This window comes from Castor canadensis, chromosome 1, assembly GCF_047511655.1.
Source record: "Castor canadensis chromosome 1, mCasCan1.hap1v2, whole genome shotgun sequence".
Lineage (NCBI taxonomy): Eukaryota > Metazoa > Chordata > Mammalia > Rodentia > Castoridae > Castor > Castor canadensis.
Window position 1 is genome coordinate 135,254,382 of NC_133386.1, and position 11,071 is coordinate 135,265,452.

General features: G+C 32.6%; 2 pseudogenes; both read left to right on the forward strand.

The window, feature by feature from the left end:
• The first annotated feature begins 1,040 nt into the window (after positions 1–1,040).
• Positions 1,041–1,983, forward strand: LOC109676859 (olfactory receptor 10AG1-like; annotated as a pseudogene).
• Positions 1,984–6,084: 4,101 nt separating this feature from the next.
• LOC109676860 (olfactory receptor 10AG1-like) lies at positions 6,085–8,923 on the forward strand (annotated as a pseudogene).
• Positions 8,924–11,071: the final 2,148 nt, after the last annotated feature.

Genomic DNA, 11,071 nt, shown 5'->3' on the forward strand with positions numbered 1-11,071 from the left:
AATATTTATAGAGTACCATTAAAATAATTACACAGAAAACATCAAAAGTAGAGGAAACTGTTAGATAAAAGACATTCAATGTGGGAAAGAAAAGATCCATGTTTCACTGCTGGGCCTGACCAATATCACCCAGCTAAGACCTCTTGGGATTCACACCTTGACTGCTGGCCACCTGGTATGGCTTCTTGTATTCCTACCTTCTGGCATTTAATAATTGTTTCTCTTCAATATAATTTGTTTGGGATTTTTGTCTCAGAAATAATTGCACTTCAAAAAATACACAAAACTCAAGGGAAGAATATGCAATAACTGAACAGCTATAACAGTGTCAATATTTTGATGTATAACACTCCAGGTTTTTATATGCATGTTTATATTTTTAGTTTTATCAAAGGAGTAGTCATTTTCTACCTACAACCTATAACTAGGTTATGAAAAATGTTGTTTCATAATATTTTCCTGGTGCCATGAAATAATTATCCTATAATCTTATAATAAAAAAGAAATGTTTGAAGAAATAATTATGTTGAACATCATAAAACTACTATGCAGTTATTCACATACCAAAACATAATATGGCATCTCATTAATATAAACAATTTTTGTGTTTTTTGTATCAGTTTAAATATTAAAAAAATATGGTAGAAGAAAATGTATGAAGTGGTGCTGCTGAAACGTGACAAAATTCACAGAAAAGTGCAATAGAATTTTTGAGAAATGCTCTAAATTAAAAGAGATACCACAACAAATCTGTTGATTTGTCTTCCAGAGTTGCCCATTATTGCAGTGTTTGTGTTAAGTGGGGCATAGTTTTCTTTAATAGAAGGCTTCTGGAATGAGTCTAAAGAAACTTCAGGAAATTTTTACAGTGATAATCTACAGGTTCCAAGATAATAAAGTGTAGGATATATAAGTAGTGATATTCTCACTTGGGAAACAATTAGAGTGATCATGAAAATCAATCTGAATGACCATATACATTTTGAGAACAGGCTTCCAAAAGGTAAAGTGAAAAACATATAATTGTACCCTTTCCACAGATGAATCACCACCTAAAACAACCAAAAGAGAATAGAACTCAAGTGATGGAATTTGTTCTTTTGGGATTTTCTGACGTTTCTCACCTCCAGTGGTTTTTATTTGGATTGTTTCTTGCCATCGATATCATTATCCTGTTGGGAAATGGTACCATATTACTAATAACAAAAGTAGAGCCCACTCTCCACACTCCCATGTATTATTTCCTTGGCAATTTTTTCCTTTTTGGAAATCTGTTATGTGTCAGTTAATCTTCCCAGAATGCTTGTGAATCTTTGCACTCAAAGAAGAAGCATCTCTTTACTTGCCTGTGCTACACACATGTGCTTTGTTCTTGTACTGGGAGCCACAGAATGCTTTCTTTTGGTTGTGATGTCCTATAACTGCTATATGGCCATTTGTAACCCTCTGCACTATGCTCTACTCATAAACCACAAGGTTTGTATCCAGCTGGTGTCTGGCTTCTAGATTAGTGGAAATCCAGTCCCGATAGGACAGACCTTCCAGATTTTCTCTCTGTCATTTTGTGGTTCCAACCAAATCAACCATTTCTTCTGTGATACCCCCCCAATACTTAATCTAGCCTGTGGAGAAATCTTTGTGAATGAGATGATGGTCTATATGGGGGCTATGTTGTTTGTCTTTGTTCCATTTCTATTAATACTTGTCTCCTATAGCAAAATAATTTCTACAGTTCTCAAATTGCCATCAGCCGTAAGTCAGACAAAAGCCTTCTCCACCTGTTCATCTCATCTTGCAGTTGTGTTGTTATTCTTTGGATCAAGCATTATCACATATTTAAGACCCAGGAGTGGTCATTCAGCAGTAACAGACAAAGTGCTTTCTCTATTCTATACTATTGTAATTCCCATGTTCAACCCCATGATATATAGTCTAAGGAACAAGGATGTCATAATGGCACTAAGAAAATTATTTTGTAAGTAATTCTCTTGAACATAACATTGGTTATGTTTTCAGGACTTATTTTCACATATATCTAAAGTTTAAGAGGCATGTCTTTTTAGCTCTGTGTCTTACCATTCTATAACTGTGATCCTTTCCAGATTAAATTATTTATGAGTTGAGTGACATTTCTGTTTTAAATGAGTGATGAATGTGTCACTAAAAGATATATCATTCTAATAGTAATTTTCTAATGTTTTATAAAATATCTATTCTCAAAATAACTTCTGAACAAGGCTGTTATTGGTACAATATTAATAATAACTCATATCACTTACTGGAAATCATATAATTCAATTATACGTATTTGTAACAACCGTATTTAAGAGCAGGTAGGTAATGAAAAATAAGTGAAATTTACACATACGCAGAACACATTTTGTCTTTAATAATGACTGTCCATAGAAACCACTTCTTTGAGAATGAACCTGGTTTGGCAGTATGCAGCTTTATAAATGATGTCAGGCTTTGCATAGCAGTGAATGTTAAACATGATTCAGGATTTTATCAAATTGAGTATTCCTAAATGATAAATCATATAATTTGACAGAATAAATATAATTTACAAAGGCACATAATAAGAATTTGGGAGAAATAATTCTGAAAATATCGACAAGAATATTTTTGCTGAATTCTGACAAGTTATTTTTTTTAATATATTTCTCTGGGGAGAGAAAAGATATAATAAAATTAGAAAAAGAGGATTTTTTTAAATAAAAGCCTGTGTTTGCTCTAAAAACAGATATCTCACCTATACCTTTTGAGTGGTATAGATGAATATACATTTAAATGGAGATGTGGTACACATACATGATGGGATAGGTCCTATATAATCAACCTGGTGTTGACCCTGAGGCTGACCATCCTAGGGAAAGGTAAAAATTCAGCATTAAGCTTTACTCCTGACATACTGGATCAGTGGCTTTAATCGGAATGTAGTCAGAAGTTCCTTGATAGGCCAATGTATAAATTCTTGGCAAATCACCATAGTAACTTGCTTTATGGTCTTATTTGAACTATGATAGTGGTAACCAGGGAAACAAGCAAGCTAGTGTCCACAGAATAGGTCACAATAACCAACTGAGTATTAGAAACCACAGCTTCTGAGCTCATTCTTTGGTAAACATTCGGATGGGACATAAAAATATCATCAGTTTATTTGACCATTTATATAAGTCTACTATTCCAGAATCATCTTTGTAGTCAATTTTCAACTGCATTCCTTCCAAATCTCTATTCAATCCAATCATTAGCTTCAGCCAATAGATGAGTACACAATCACTTATCTGGCCATATTTCCTTGTAAGCTAAATGAACCACAAGGTGTACTGCACAGACTTCTTCCCCCTAGATGAAAATGACTTCAATAATCCCTTCACTTCCTTCAAGGATATCACAGAAAGTATCTCCATTGTTGAAAAGATCTACTTTAGGACAGTTCCTGCATATCACACAGAACTACATACACTACTCACAGGTTTTTACTTCTTCAGTCAATTGATCACAAAAAACTCCCCATGAGACCATAGGCATGGAATTGTAGAGAAAAAAATATATAATATGATGGAAAACTGACTATTTTGGGTTTTTCCTCATGTAACTTAACTTACTTGTACTTTTCAGGTCTACTCAAGTTGTACAATTTATATACCACTTCCGTTCAATACCTGGAGTTTTGTACCTCGTAGACTTCCTTTCTTTTTTTCTGATTGTTTTTTTCATTTATTCATTTTTGTATACATTGTTTTGGCCATTTCTTATGGTGGATTCAGTCAGTTTAATATTTCTATATTCATTTCTGTATAAACAGTATGTCAACCATATGCAACTTCTTAGTTTGATGAAGAAAATTAGAAGACATTAACCAGTTGAGGTTATAATACAAATTTATGTGGAAATTTCACAAGGAAACTCCCTGGATAGCTACCTTTATCTCAAACAAGAAAAAATGTCATTTTTTCCCCTTTCTTTTTTTTTTTCCTATTAAATAGAAGAGTAGGAGGGTGCCCAGTGGAAGGAATTGGTACCAGTGGAAAGTGGGAGGTGGAAGGAAAAGGGGGTACAAGGGTGAATATTGTGCAAAAAAGTCCGTACACATGTATATAAAGGTAAAAATGATACCTGTTGAAACTATTCTAGGAATTGGGTGAGGAGGAGCTAAAGGAGACCAATGGAGGGGATGAATTCATGTATTATGTACTTGATACATTGTAAAAACTTTTGTAAATGCTCCAACACACCCCCACCTAGCACAACAATAAATGAAAAAAAAGATATTTACCTACAAACTCAATTACTGTATTACTTAGGAGAATTATGCAAATGATTGTTTCTTTGTAGGAAAGGATGTTAATATATGGAATTTAAGGAATTTGTTACACATACAAAAATAAAATTTGTAATTTATTATTATGTTCAATTACTATTTTAAATATTTGCATTAAGTTATTTAAAAGGGAAAAAGGGAAATATGTATCAACTTTTTATCTGTACTTGTCTTTGCCAATGCTTCTTTTGTTTTTATAATTTTGAGCCCCTATTTAACATCATATGTATCCCTTAAAGTAGGGTTGCCAATAACAACCCATTACTGGAGTTGTTTTTAATTTTGTCACTGTATAGGTCACAGTTTCTCTTATCTTCATGTATCCCATAAACTGTGTTTGAAACTGAACAATTTATGTAATATACTATCATAACTCTGGATTCTAGGAATGATTGTTGTACTATTATTTATTTATCTATTTGTGTGGATTTATTTTGTGGAATCTGTTTGTCTTACGGTGTGAAACTGCACATATACCTACGATTTTAAAAAATGTTGTTACTACTTGAATGAATGACTTTATAACTATTCTCAGTATATCTAGCAGATATTGTTCAGTATATCTAGTAGATATTGGTCAGCATATCTAGTTATTATCCAAAGATGCAGTCTGTAACGATATATGAGCATTTATTGAATAATCTTGTATTGATTTAGAAAATGTGTATACGTTTTAGAAACTTTCTAAGTTTGTGTTGAACTTTACTGCCTACATTTACCATGTCATGTTCAGCCATTTCCTTCTGTGCATGTACTGAGTGTGTGTGCAGCCTTGCACTTGCACACCGTCTTTCAGTTCAATATAGATAACTAAGACTTTTATAATGCCCATTTTCTCATTGTCATTCCTTGGAAATTCCTTTTCAGTTATTTTCTATCCATTCCAAAGTTTATGAAGACCCTAGAATATTGGTCTTCCCTCATTTATCATTTTCTCCTGCATCCTTGACATAACTCGTTAGTTTTCTCAATGATAGCCATTCTGGCTGGAGTGAAATGGAATCTTAGTGTAGTTTCTCATCTCTATGTAAACTTAGAAAATAGTCCAAATAGAAAAAGAGTATTGAGAAGAAAATTTCTTTTTTCTGTCTTCAACATTCTGTCTTAAAAAGTGATTTTTTAGGTGGCTTTTCCCCTAGTATCTACATAACTTTGCTGAGGCTTAAGTAAATAAAATTATAAGAAAATAGTGATTTTTGTCAAGATGTATGAGACTCGTTAATTTCTATAAAAATTAATTTAGAGTCAAAATGTTTTTCAATATGGTTCTTAACCCCCCAAACAATGAAGACACCAATCAGACAATATATATGATGTATATGTGAGAACACGTATGGAACTTTTTTCTAAAGCTCTAGATGATGTGGAGCTGTATGAATTAAGAAAAATAAAGTAGGGAAGAAAATCCATCTCAGCTTAAAGGTGTTAAATACAATCACTAGAAAGATTGTAACTTTTCTGTAAAGTAATACCAGCCATTTAAGTGGTATTACACTTACAACATTGTGCTCTGTAGTGGGCTAACTATATGTCAGTTATGAGCTGAAGAGAATAAATAATTTGTCCAAACATAAATCAACAAAAGCTGTCTCCTGGAATTAAATTGATACACAAGAGAAGATGTTCCCAAGGTGAGCATGACCATTCCTACTTAAGAGTAATTAGATGTATAAAGCAAGCAAAAATAGTGTGGCTTACTGACAAAAGTGATTAACATTTATAGGTTAAACATTAGTTTTACCCTCTTAAACTGCTTCATGCAAATTTATAAAGGTAAATGTATCAATGCTGTTAGACTAATTTACTAGAATTCTAAAGTAGTAAAAGGAAATCATGAAATTGTGTTCTTTATATGAAAATAAGTAAATTGCTTAAGTAATTTATATGTCTCTTAACATTTTAAATATAAAGTCAAATAATAGCAGACATGTCAAACAATGATAATGATAATTACCTTACCAATGGAAATAATTCGTAATAAACGAATATTATACTGAAGAAAGCAGAAATATGAGAAAAATATTTGGATGGATACTTTCGTTGATCAACATATTAATAAGGTAAATGCATTAGCTGACTTGGTTAGAAGGTTTACAGGCACAGAAGATAAGAAAAAAAAATCACAATTTAGAAAGTTGGAGAATAGGCATTAAGAAAATATAAGAGGAATTATCAAGCAGCGAAGATTTCTTCAATTTGGATGATATTAATATAAAGGAGTCAGAGAGCTTTGGTTTTGTCTTACTTGTTTATTAAATCCTGTTATGTGGTATGGTGACTTAGTTACATGGCCAGAGTAAATCATGTTGAGGATTTTTTTTTTGTCAAAATTGTGCTTTAAAAAGATGACAATTCTATAGAGAGAAGGAGTTGCATTTGGTAATAAGGAATTATATGACAATGGAGAATTTCCTATGGAAAAAAAAATATGACAAAAACAATGTGAGGAATTAGTCATATTTATTAAGTAAAAGGTTAGTTAATGTTTATCAGATACCAGATAGCTAAGACCTTACTAGGGAATGCTAAAGAAAAGTACATTAAGATTATTGGTTCCATATTTATTGTACAATATGGGACTGGAATAAAAGTTAAACCCATACTAAGGGATTCATTTTCACTCAGAAACATTTTAAGAAATTTGATTCTAATCTGGAATATAATATGGGAGTCTTAAAACTCATTTTGAAAAACAATGTAATGAAATCTTTAAGAGGAAGTTTCAGTATTTGAAGATGATAAAATATGACAACCAATGTAGATTAAAATAGTGTAACTAAAAAAAAAGAAAGAAAAAGCTTGTTATGTAATTGAAAACTCATATGTGGATTATAATCCTAAAACAAATGCAGTAATATTATTGCACCTGGGTCACACACTAAGGGGAAAACATGCATGGGAGAAATAGGGAAATGGAAGGAAACCTAAAACTTTAGTGTACAGGACCTAATAAAGTAATCTTAAACTGGCAGAGGCCACTATAGAAAGGTGACCAGGAAATAGTGAAGAGGTCTGGAAGAGATGAAACAATGTGTGTTGTAATGCACATGTGCATGGAAGCAATGCTAGGAATCTCTTTGTATAGCTATCCTTATCTCAAACTAGCAAAAATGCTATCTTTCTTATTGTCTCTTATGTTTTCTCTTCAACAAAATCAGAGAACAAGAGGGCAGAGCAGGTTCTGCTTGGAAGCAAAGGGGGAAGATGGAAAGTGGATGGATGGGGGTGGGAGGCAGCGTGGAGAGGTGACCCAAACAATGTAAACACATATGAATAAATGTAAAAACAATTTAAAAAAACCTCAAACTGTAGGGTAAAATAGTGAAATCTTATTTACTCCTAAAATTCTTGAAATAATAATTTCTAGTTTTCATTCTCTTGGTATCATTACAATCATGTCTATTAAAATATACTAAGTCTTACTTCTTGAAGTGCATTGATTTTACTAGCATGTCCATTCATTTCTGAACTTTAAAATTTCATCTCATAGAAATAGAGCTAGGTAACAATGGAAGATAATTACTAGATTTATATGAATATATATATATATGTATACATATATATATACACACATCTCATTGTAGTAATTTAGGAGGGAAATGTAATTCCAAAGTTGAATTAACTAGCAACCTTGAATTTACCATGTCTGCAGATGGAGAGCAAATTAGAGAAGAAAACTCAAATACCACTGCAATGATGGAATTCATTCTCTTGGGGTTTTCTGATAGCCCTCATCTCCAATGGATTCTTTTTGGGATTTTTTTTGCTCATGTACTTGACTATTCTGATGTGCAACAGTATTATAATACAATTAACAAAAATTGACTCTGTTCTTCAGTCAGCTATGTATTTTTTCCTTAGTAATTTTTCCTTTTTGGACATCTGTTATGTAACAGCCACTATACCAAGAACGCTCCTGGACCTTTGCACCCAAAAAGGAAGTATTTCTTTGTATGCCTGTGCTACACAAATATTCTTTGTCCTTGTGCTTGGAGGGACACAGTGCCTCCTCCTCACAGCCATGGCATGTGACCGGTATGTGGCCATCTGTCACCTCTGCACTATTCTCTAGTCATGAACTACAAGGTCTGTGTGCAACTAGTGACTGCCTCCTGGATCACTGAAATTCCAGTTGAAATTGGGCAAACATAATAGATTTTCTCTTTGTCATTTTGTGAATCTAACAGAATTAATCACTTCTTCTGTGATATCCCTCCAGTACTCAATATAGCTTGTGGTGACACATTTGTGAATGAGATAGCAGTCTATATTGTCACATTGGTGTTTGTCATGATTTCCTTTCTATTAATCATTGTGTCCTATGGTGAAATTATCAACAACATTCTGAAAATGTCCCCAACCAGAGGGAGGGCTAAAGCTTTTTCTACCTGTTCTTCACATTTGACAGCTGTAATCTTATTCTATGGAACAGCTAGTATAGCTTATTTGCAAGCCAAAAAACATCAATCTAAAGGAGTTGGGAAACTGCTGTCCCTTTTCTCCACCATTTTGATTCCAACTTTGAACCCCATTATATACACTCTGAGGAACAAGGACATCATACAGGCACTGAAAAGAGTGCTAGTTAAGTTATAGGCGTGAGGCAAATTACTGAGAACTCAGAGACACTTTCCTAATAGATTTGTCATGTTGCAAAAGCATAGAGAAAATAACTTTTTTCCTATATTTTTCATGAATAATAAATTATCTTAAAAACTCAGATCATATTAAGAGAGCTTTGTTTTATAGGATAAGTTAAGATCGCTAATGTATAAGAATACATTAAATCAATTTCTAGGATCTATTTTGAAGATCAATCCTTCATCCCTTTTTTGACATTGAGTAGAGAGCCTCCTTGAACAATGGAATGAAAGATTTGTGAATGTGATATATAACCATCAGTAACCTCATTATTCTTCCAAGTATTTGCTTGTATGATTATATGGTTGAATTCAGCCAATGAAAAAGAGTAAATACAGCTAATACAAGACAAATGGGAAACTTGTTTTAGTCTGTATGTTTGTTTCTTTTGCTTTAGTTCTTTTGTTTTTTTTCTTAATTTTTATGTTTTGTTTTTATTTTCCAATTTCCTTCTCTGTCTCTGCCCAAATACTTTTGAGACTAGAAATTCTGAGTGTGTTTTCTCTTCTAATATCCCAGATCTCTCTCCTGTTGTTACTTCAACTTTCCCATTATACCGTCTGATCTTGATTGGTATATATATAAAAAATTTGAATTACATAGAATATTCAACATAAATATCACTACCCTTAGTGATACTTCAGTATGCTGAATTCTGGTCCCTAAAAATATATCTTCAACTAGGACATAAAAATGTGACTTTATTTGAAAAGAAAAAAAATCTTTACAGATATGGATAGTTAAGTAATCATTTTGGAATGAATTTACCATTGCTTAGAGTAGTCACCAAATCCAGTGATCATTATCTTCCCAAAAAAACAGAAGAATTTTATGAAAACTGACCCAGAAAAATGGAGAACATTTTGGTAAGGGGAAGACAAAGACTACAATGATTCTGCCAGTAACTGAGGAAAATCAAGGGGTAATGTTAAAGGAAATGGGAAGGAATGATGCCCCAGTAAAGCTTTCATGAGAGTGAGGCCCTAGGGACACCTTTATTTTAACACTGGCCTAGAGAACTGTGAGTGACAATTTTTCCATTGTTTTAATTCTGCCAATGTGTGGTAATTATTTAAAACAGACATAGGAAAATAGTATACCATGTAAAAGTTCCTTTTCTTTTAAAGAAGGTTTTCTGTTTGAGTTACCCAAAACAAATTCTGCATCCTGTCTGGTCAGGCAGATATATCATAACATACTTCTTTGCTTGCATCTATTTATGGCAATAATTTGACTTTATTTCTTTTGTACAAAAATAAAATACATAATTTACTTTGAGAGTGACTGAATGAAATTTTTTCTTATAGAAAAATATTTGACCAATATCGTGTTCACGTATGTACTTGTTTCAGAAAGATATTTAGAACTGTTTCTTTTATTAACAAGTTAAGACACAAAGTGGAAGTAAAATGAATATATTGTGGTTTTGAATCTATTATAGCATTGCAGTGCATCTATACCCAATCAAACTACTCACCCACTGGAGTCATGGCTTTATAGGAGTTCCACAGATAACATTCCCATTATATTAAAAAGTAAGATAATATGTACCCACAATATTAATTCTACCAAAAGAAAATTCATCAAGTTTTTAATCAAACACATTATAAACTTATGTAAGTGTACGTTTGTATGTGTGTCATAAATAAACTGAAGGAAAATAAATACAATCAAAACATTTGCAATAACTTGAGTATTTGAATGGATTTTTCACATTACACAGAGCATTTTATTTAAATACAACAAATATGGCTCATGAAACAAAGAAAACCATTAGAGATGAACAGAAACACAGCATCAGTATATTCCCTTCTGTATGCTTTCTCCCTCTTTTTTTCTGTACTTAAGTGAAATCACATGAATTGTGCAAGAAATCTGGACATGTTGTTGGCTCAGAGGGTAAAGGGAGGTAAGGTGAGGTCTAAACCCCATTAGTTGTGTAAACCCCCAAGTAGTCAAACCCATAAGGACCATTGCTAACCAACAGTGAAGTGACAGGTATCATCAGAGTTATTTAGACCTTGCTTTGAATGTCACAAAGTCCTCTTGTCCTAAGAATAAATAAATAAATAAATAAAGCTAGATGTCTAACATTCTCACAAA